The following is a 7,565-nucleotide window of genomic DNA, read 5'->3' as shown; positions in this document are numbered from 1 at the left end:
ACCATTCACGCCTCCTGCAAAAGAGGCAACCATACTTGAGATCAGAGAGAGAGAGAGTTAATTTTTATTCTCTCAGGCCTCCTTTTTGGCTCACTTGGGGCTAATGCCCCATGGCAGGAAGGCAAGCTTATTTGGAGGTGTCTGTCCCTGGAAGCCGTCCTCTTAGGTTCTAATAACGAGCAACTTTTCCCGCCCTGTGTGTGAGAGCGCTGCTCGAGTCTGAGCTCCTGGGGTCCCTCCACACCCTTGTAAGTGACCTCCTGTTGAACACCCGCAGTTGTTCTATATTTGCCTATGCCCTTATTTCATGCTGTTCTCTGGCCAATTCATCTGGGAAGTTGGCCAAAAGAAATTTCTCTGGACATTTTTTTTGCTCTTTCCTTTCCCTCCCCTCTCCTCCCCTCCTGCCCACTCCCTTCTTGCCCCTCTCCTTTCCTCTTCTCTCCCTCCTCTCTCCCTCCCCCACCCCTTTCTGTCTTTCTTGAACGTGAAGCCAAGCCTGGCCTTGAACTCCTGGTTCTCTCTGCCTCTGTTTCCCAAGAAATAGGATTACAGACATTTTCTACCATCCCTGATGTTTGTAAGAGGCTGGGAGTCCAACACGGGGCATAGAGTGGTTTGGTGGTAGAACGGGAGTCGAAGCAAGCGCTGTCTCCAGGACTACCAAACAATCTAAGAGAAGAAAGCAAACAAAGCGGGTGTCAGGTTTGATGAATCCCTGAGCAGGTAAAACCAGTTAGTCTTCTGGCCTCCTGAGCGACAGAAAAACCTTTTTTGATTTTCAAACACAGGCAAATGCTGTATGAAGGAAGGGCAGAAGTTGCTAGGCATGGTGGCGCACACTTTTCGTCCCAGCAATTGAGAGACAGAAGCAGTTGGATCTGTGTGAATTCCAGGAAAGCCCGGTCTACAGAGTGAGTTCCAGACTAGCCAGAGCTACACAGAGAAACTCTCTCGAAAAATCCAAACCAAAACAAACAAAAAAAGGGCAGGAGCAGGGAGTGTGCCCCATACATGTTATCCTGGCACTCTGGAAGTCTGAAGCAGGAGGATTGCTACGAGTTTGGTGACAGTCCTGGGTTACATGGTGAATTTGAGGCCAGCATGGTCAACATAGCAATGTTCCAGGTTAGTCTGAATTACATAGTACAATTCTGTCTCAAAAAAATAAAATAAAATAAAATAGGCGTAGTCTGTGTTAAATAAAATAATAAAGTTTACCAGTGATGAAACTATAGTTTTTAGTATTAAACACACAATGTTCTAGGGTGTGCTACAAACATTTTCCCATGCCCTCACTCTCCTTTTGGTTGGGTGCATGACTATAAGTCATCACGTTTTAGGCCATGTGATTCTGAAATAAACATTTAGAAACCACACACGGTAGTGAAGCCTTGTAATTCTGGTAATGCAAGGGTTTCCCAATCCTGGGAAAGAAGTGAGGTAGGAAGATGAGGAATTCAAAGCGAGCTCTAGTTGTACAGCTAATGCCAAGTCAGACTAGGCCACGTGAGAGCCTCTGTCAAAAAGCCAGCACGGGGCCCGGGAGATAGCTCAAAAGAGCATTTGGCACACAATCACAAGGCTCTGGGTTCAGTCCCTGGAACCCATGTGAAAAAGCCACCAATGTTGGTTCACCCTTGTAAATCCAGTATCCGGGAGGTTGAGACAAGAGGGTCCCTATGACTAGCTGGCCAGTCAGTCTAGTCTAATTGGTGAGCTCCAGGCCAATGACGAGATCATGGCTCAAAAAACAAGGTGGGGTCTGGAGAGGTGGCACAACCGTTATTTATCCATTCATGAACATGTGTGTGCATATATGTGTGCCTGTACATGCATGTAGAGGCCAGAAGAGGGGATAAGGAGTTCTCCATCACTCCTTGGAGGCAGCCCCTGCCCCCGAAATTGATTTAGCTTTATGCTTTCTAGGATATGCTGAAAGGCAGCAAGTCCCAGGAATTCTCCCGCCTTTGCCTCCCTAGCAGAACTCTGGAGCACATGCTTGTAGTGCCAGTGTTTAAGAGGGGAGGCAGGTGCAAGAAGCTTGCAAATTCAAGGCCAGCATGAGCTATATAGAGAAATACACACGCCAGGCATGGTGGCATGCGCCCTTATTTGTTTTTATGTTTTTTGTTTGGTTGGTTGGTTCATTGGTTGGCTTTTGGTTTTTCGAGACAAGATTTCTCTGTGTAGTTTTAGCTGTCCTAGACTCACTTTGTAGACCAGGCTGGCCTCGAACTCAGCGATCCCCCTGCCTCTGCCTCCCGAGTGCTGGGATTAAAGGCATGCGCCACCACGCCGGGCCCAGGGTGAGGAATTCTTGTGCTTACTCTCTTTCTGCCTTTTTACTCAGTTCGGGACACTGGCTCATAAAACGGACCGCCCCGTTTGGGGTTAACTTTCCCGCCTCCATAAGAGGAACCTAGATAGCCCCCTGGAGCTTGCTTAGAGCCTGATCGCTGCGAGGTCCTGTTGGGACCACAGTTTTAACCCCCACACCAGCCAAAGCAACCGCGTTTAGGATTCAGTTCTCTTCTGCCACTGTGGGTTCAGAGGTCAACTCAGGTCATCTGGTTTGGCAGCAATCACCTTTATCTGCCACCCCAAGGCTCCTAGATTGTGGGCGTTGATGTATCTGCAGAGGACATGTCTATTGTCTTCACCTTTGATCTGGCAGAGAGCCTGACCAGCTCCTTTAAAGAAATATAAACAGGGGTGATCTGGGTGCCTTTAGGGCAGGGGTTTCCAGAAAGACTGCGCATGGCTTCATCTCTCCTTTTTAGTTGTTTTCTTTTTTCTCTGCCAAGAAACTATATATCAGATAGGTCTATGCTTGTCATAGCCAACCTCCCATAAAGCAGAAGACTACAAAGGGCCATGGTCTAAGGTGTAGGAAGCCATGGTGCACACACCACAGGGAGGATGTGAAATACTATTGTCTGTGGTTTGTGGGTGTGGCGGTGCAAAGGAGACAGATTGGGAGGTGTGTGGAGCAAAGCACGTGGGAAGGACTGAGGGACGGTCTTACCTTCTGTGGGAGAAACACCCCTGAAGCCTGTGCCCACTCAGTCATTTGAAAGCTGGAAAATAAGTAAATTTTTGTCTAAAAAATTTTTGTAACAAATTGTTATTAAACTATAGATTTGACTTTTTAAAAAAGATTTATAATATGTATACAGTGCTCTGCCTGCACATACACCTGCAGGCCAGAAGAGGGCACCAGATCTCATTATAGATGGTTGTGAGCCACCATGTGGTTGCTGGGAATTGAACTCAGGAACTCTGGAAGAACAGCCTGGGCTCTTAACTTCTGAGCCATCTCTCCAGCCCAGCTTCATTTTTCAAGACAAGGTTTCTCTGTGTAGCCTTGCCTGACCTAGACTTGCTTTGTAGACCAGGCTGGCCTTGAACTCACAGCTATCTGCCTGCCTCTGCCTCCCGAGTGCTGCCAACTTAATTTTTTAAAGTTTCCTTCAATCAGAACTTCTGTTAGGGATCTACCAGTCTTGTAGTCAGACAAAAATTCACACACACACACTCACACACGCACTTACACTGACACATATACACACTTACACACACTCACACATATGCTTACACACACACACACATTCACATATACATTCACAACACTTTTATTATCCTGATCTTTTGAGGAATCTGGTCTTATCCCATTTACCATTTCTCTCTTCCCTCAACTAAATTCATATCAAGTACATGATAGAAACTCCTTCAAATTTCACATAGAGCCGGGCCATGGTGGTGCACACCTTTAATCCCAGCACTTGGGGAGGCAGAGGCAGGCAGATTAATGTGAGTTAAAGGCCAGCCTGGTCTACAAAGAAAGTTCCAGGACAGCCAGGGCTACACAGAGAAGCCCAGTCTCAAAAGAAAAAAAAAAAAAAAAAGGTTTTGAGTGGAACACTGGGTATGTTTGGCGCATGCCTTTATCTCAGCATTTGGGAGGCAGAGGCAGGAGGATCTCTATGAGTTCAAGGCCAGCCTGGTCTACAAAACAAATGCAGGGCAGCCAGGACTACAAGAGAAACCCTATTTCAGAGAGAGAGAGAGAAATAAAAAGATTCAAGTGGAAGCCCACCAGGCATGGTGGCACATGCCTTTAACCCCAGCTCTCAGGAGGTAGAAGCAAGGGAATATGTGGGTTCGAGGCCAGCCTGGTCTAAAGTAGAGACCAAGAATAAAATGGTCCAGAGTCACCACACACTGAAAAAAATGTGAGGACCATTGAGATGACCTGACAGCTCATGTTGAGCTCTGGAACCCACAGAAAGGTGGCCAGAGAGAGCTGACTCCACGAAGCTGTTCTCTGACCTCCACACATAGGCTGCAGCATGAGCCACCACGCCCCGCCGGCCCATCACACACACACACACACAAATAATTTTTGTTTTTTTGGGTTTTTTTTTGTTTTTGTTTGTTTGTTTTTTTTTTTTTTTTTTTTTTTGGTTTTTCGAGACAGGGTTTCTCTGTGTAGCCTTGGCCAGCCTGGACTCACTTTGTAGACCAGGCTGGCCTCGAACTCACAGCGATCCGCCTGCCTCTGCCTCCCGAGTGCTGGGATTAAAGGTGTGCGCCACCACGCCCGGCTTTGTTTTTTGTTTTGAGAAGGTTTCTCTGTGATCTTGGCTACACAAATTTTTTTTTTCTTTGTTTTTTATTTTTCGAGACAGGGTTTCTCTGTGTAGCCTTGGCTGGCCTGGACTCACTTTGTAGACCAGGCTGGCCTTGAACTCACAGCAATCCGCCTGCCTCTGCCTCCTAAATGCTGGGATTAAAGGCGTGCGCCAGCACGCCCGGCCCCCACAAACAATTATTTTTTTTTTAAGATTTATTTATTTATTATTTACTGTATATGAGCATTTTGTCTGCAGAAGAGAGCATGAGATCACACTATAGATGGTTGTGAGTCACCATGTGGTTGCTGGGAATTGAGCTCAAGACCTCCGGAAGAGCAGGCGGTGCTCTAAACCGCTGAGCCATCTCTCCAGCCCCTAATTTTTAAAAGAAGAAATATGAGAACATAGCCAATCTTCTTTAAAAGTTTGTGCAGAGGGCTGGAGAGATGATGGCTCAGAGCTTAAGAGCACTGGCTGTTCTTCCAAAGGTCCTGAGTTCAATTCCTGGAAACCACATGATGGTGCCCTCTTCTGGCCTGCAGGTAGAACACTGTATACATAATATATAAATAAATCAATCTTTTTTTTTTTTTTTTTATAAAGTGCGTGCAAAGAGGCCCATCATCATTTAATTTATTCACTAGATAGTTTCCTGTTTATAATGCATCATGCTCTCGGGTCACCGTGGTGGAAAATGCAGGCAAGGTCCAAGATGAAGGCTTTAAGCCGTATCACGTGCAGTTTGACTAAGCTAAGATTGTGTGTTGTTGGGCCCAGCGCTAAGTGCCTCCTGCGCTTTTGCTGCATCCCCTTGGAAACAGCAGTCTAAGAGCAGAAGGCACACACAAATGCGGCTCCTGGCTGATTCTGTTCCTTCGGTGACCATATCCTCCCTTGCTTCTCAAGAATGGATGCCGCGCGCTGCAGGTAACGCTGCCTCCACGGATGGGTGCCGCGCGCTGCAGGTAACACTGCCTCCACGGATGGGTGCCCCGCGCTGCAGGTAACGCTGCCTTCATGGACGAGTGACCCACGCTGCAGGTAACGCTGTCTCCACGGATGGGTGCCGCGCGCTGCAGGTAACGTTGCCTCCACAGATGGGTGCTGCGCGCAGCAGGTAATGCTGCCTTCATGGATGGGTGCTGCGTGCAGCAGGTAACTCTGCCTTCATGGATGGGTGCCTCTGCGCAACAGTGTCCGGTCTGCCTCTGTCTTTTTGCACTGTTCCGCTACGTCCTCGAATCCTCACATTTAGGTTTTTTTTTTTGTTTTGTTTTGTTTTAATCTTTCTTTATGTATTATTATGCATACAATGTTTTGCCTTCATGTACATCTGCCAGCCAGATCACATTGTAGATGGTTGTGAACCACCGTGTGGTTGCTGGGAATTGAACTCAGGAAGAGCAGGCGCCGCTCCAGTGCCACCCCCCCCCACCCCCCAAGCCCCCCACCCCCACCCCTCGCCATCCTCACATTTTGGAATTGTGAGTTTGTTCTTTTGCTGTTGCTGTCTTTTTCTTTTTGTTTTTGGCTTTTGAGGCACGGTTTCTCTGTGTGGCCCTGGCTGTCTTGGATCTCACTCTGGGGACTAGGCTGGTCTAGAACTCAAAAATCTGCCTGCACCTGCCTTTTTTTTTTTTTCTTTAAGATTTATGTATTTATTATGTGTACAGTGTTCTGCCTACATGTAGATCTGCAGGCCAGAAGAGGGCACCAGATCACATTATAGATGGTTGTGAGCCACCATGTGGTTGCTGGGAATTGAACCCAGGAACTCTGGAAGAGCAGTCAGTGCTCTTAACCTCTGAGCCATCTCTCCAGCCCTGCACCTGCCTCTTAAGTGCTGGGATTAAAGGTGTGTGCTGCCGCTGCCCAGCTTTGCTGTCTATCTATCTATCTATCTATTTTTGAGATGGACCATCGGGGGCCCAGGGCCCACACATGGCAGAAGTTGTCTACCACTGAGTTATATACACAATCCTTAATACCTCCACTTTTTAAAAGAAGACGTGTGTGTGTGTGTGTGTGTGTGTGTGTGTGTGTGTGTGTGTGTGTGTGTCTGAGAAGGCCAGAAGAAGGTACCAGATCCCCGGGAGCTGGAGTTGCAGGTAGTTGTGAACCATCCAATGGGGGATGCTGGGAACTGAACTTGGGTCCTCTGGAAGAGCAGGAAGTGATCTTAACCACTGAAACAGCTCTCCAACCCTGAGACAAGGTCCCAAAAGATAAGGTCTTGATATGTAGTCACCTGACCTTGTACTTAGAAGCTTCCTGTCTCTACCTCCTGGGTGCTAGGATTACAGTTGTGAGCCACCACAGCGATGTATTGCCCCACATTAAGGCAAGAAGATAAAAATCCAAGGATTCTTTTTTGTTTGTTTCGTACAAGGAAAGTGTCTCAAGCCAGGCATGGTGGTGCATGCCTTTAATCCCAGCACTCAGGAGGCAGAAGCAAGGGGATCTCTGAGTTCGAGGCCAGCCTAGTCTACAGAGCAAGTTCCAGGACAGCCAGGGCTGTTACACAGAGAAACCCTGTCTCAAGATACAAACCAACGAGCCGGCCTAGTGGCACAAACCTTTAATCCCAGCACTCAGGAGGCAGAGTCAGGGAGATCACTGTGAGTTTGAGGCCAGCCTGGTCTACAAAGTGAGTTCAGGACAGCCAAGGCTACACAGAGAGATCCTGTCTTGAAAAACAAAAAACAAAACAAAAAAACAAACAAACAGCAACAACAACAAAAAAGAAAGAAACAAAGGATTTCACTGGAACTGCCTATGTAGGCCTGGTTGGCCTTGAACTTACAGAGATCTACCTGATTTTGCCTCCAGAGTGCTGGAATAAAGGCATGAACCACAATGCCTGGCTGGAAAAAAAAAAAAAAAAAACATTTGTTCGAGGCCAGCCTGGACTACAAAGCGGGTTCAGGA

This window comes from Acomys russatus, chromosome 16 (assembly GCF_903995435.1).
Source record: "Acomys russatus chromosome 16, mAcoRus1.1, whole genome shotgun sequence".
Classification (NCBI taxonomy): Eukaryota; Metazoa; Chordata; class Mammalia; order Rodentia; family Muridae; genus Acomys; species Acomys russatus.
Note: the sequence above shows the minus strand (reverse complement) of the source record.